Here is a 2,124-nt window from a genome sequence, read left to right as displayed (position 1 = left end):
TACACTGCGTGGTATGGTAAAATATCCCAAGTTCATCAGGAGCCCGAAAGGCCCGCAAAGAGACCCCATGTCCAACAATTTATCGACGGAGCATAGGTGCAATGGGACTGGTTGACCAAAGAGAATGAGTACAGGGCTACCAGGCAGGCCAAGGACTTTAAAAATGATAGGGAACACTGTTATGATTTGATGGCTTAGATGGAGGAAGAAATGCAATAGTTGCAAAATCAACATTTACATGACACTCAGGTGTTAGAAGTCCGGAATCAACAGGTCGGTCGTCTGCTTCAAGAAAAGGGTAAAATCCGAGAGAGGATCAGAACCATTGCTGACTACATTGTTGTGAAATGCCAAGCATGTGAGGATATGACTCGCACCACTTTCTTCGCGGAAGTGATGACATTTGTCCAATAAATAATGAGTAATTTGGAGAGGCTTTAAAGGGATCTTGCATATAGGCCCGTGGCGAGACCGAATGATGTCCCGCGGGCCCCAGGAGCATTTGAGGCATTAATGTATTCATGATTTTCATTGGAGTCTGTTAGTCTCTAATTTCTTTTATTGGAGTCTGTTGTTTTCACCTTTCTGTCAGAGTCTATTGGTCTTGTTTTGAGTCAGAGTCTGTTAATTTCCCTTTTCGAGTCTGTTAATTTTATAATTTAGTAGAATGAGTGGTTGTAATCAAAACTGTTTTATTTTATGGAAAAAATTTGAAAATCCCAAAAATGTTTTGTTATTTATTTTCTACATTTATTTTCTAGAACTACGCTCAGTCTGATTCATGCGGGGTCGTGATACGTAGGCAATCTCCATAGGATTCGACCATAACCAAAAGAAAGAGAAAAAAAGAGAGAATGATAAAAAAGATGAGGAAAAGAAAAAAAGAGGAAATATAAGAGCGAAAAGAAAAGGAAAAGAGAGAAAATAAGAAACCGTGAGAAGGAAACAATGGCAAAACAAGAGAGGGAAATGAGAGAATAAAACAAATGGAAATCAAGCAAAGGGAGGCAATAATGAAAAAGAAAAAAAAAAGAAAAAAGAAGAAAAAAAAGGAGAGTAGTTGCAAATGGAAATAAGGGAAAACCGGGATGACGCAAGCAACCAATCAAATGCATAATAGAAACGGTTAACTGCTTAGGTGCATTCATTCCCCAAATGAGCGGTTTCCTATCTGTTAAGCTTTAATCACTCACAAGTTTGTTGTTGACAATTCAGTACAGAAAGGTGGTTGGTTTTTGGTTCCCAGAGTAGTAACTCTTCTCCACAACATAAAGTCAAAAGGCAATGGCAGACAACAATAGAACTGAGTTGGTTGATACCGGGTCCCGAAAGTAGTTGGTTGAACAGGAACATGGGTTGGTTAAAGAGGTAAAGATGTTGAGACACCATATGGCGGACATGTATCAAGCTTGGATGATTGGGAAGGCACCACCCCCGCCGCCACCTAGCTTCCTAGATGCCGCCTTTACCTAAGCTCCAGACACAATGCCAGATGATCCTCCATACTCTCCAGATCCACCCGCTTATCTCCAAGCTCACGATGCCTAATATTACCCCTCAGAGGTTGCCCACAAGGTTCCCAACTCATATAAGCAGGGCTTGCGGGATGAGCCTCATGTTGGAAATGAAAAGTTCACAGGAAGAAAAGGGCGGGATGGGATACCCAGGAGGTTGAAAGGCATAGAACAGTCCTTAAAGAACAAGCAAGGAATGGGAGACCAGGGTAGCATGTCTTACAAAGAATTGTCTATGTCCCCCGACGTTCGTCTGCCTGCGGGGTTTAAAGTGCCAAAGTTTAACTTGTATAATGGGTGTGGAGATTCGGTAGACCATTTGAGGGATTATTGCGGTGAAATGAGAAATTTTGGCGAGAAATATGATTTGTTGATGGTGTATTTCAGTGGGAGCCTGACTGGGGCAGCTTTGGAATGGCATAATCGTCAAGATGTTGGTAAGTGGCCTACATTGGGTGGTACTTTCAATACAGATCAGGTGTTACCCCAGACCGCTCCTCCCTATCTAAAATGGAAAAGAAGCCGGAGGAAAGCTTTAGGGAGTTTGGGCTCAGATGGAGGGAGCAAGCTGCTCGAGTCAATACCCCGATTGGTGAAGAAGAAATGGTTG

The sequence above is a fragment of the Nicotiana sylvestris genome, chromosome 4 (assembly GCF_000393655.2).
Source record: "Nicotiana sylvestris chromosome 4, ASM39365v2, whole genome shotgun sequence".
In the NCBI taxonomy this organism is placed as follows: Eukaryota; Viridiplantae; Streptophyta; class Magnoliopsida; order Solanales; family Solanaceae; genus Nicotiana; species Nicotiana sylvestris.
The sequence above is the reverse complement of the archived record's forward strand: the minus strand, read 5'-3'. Positions refer to the sequence as shown.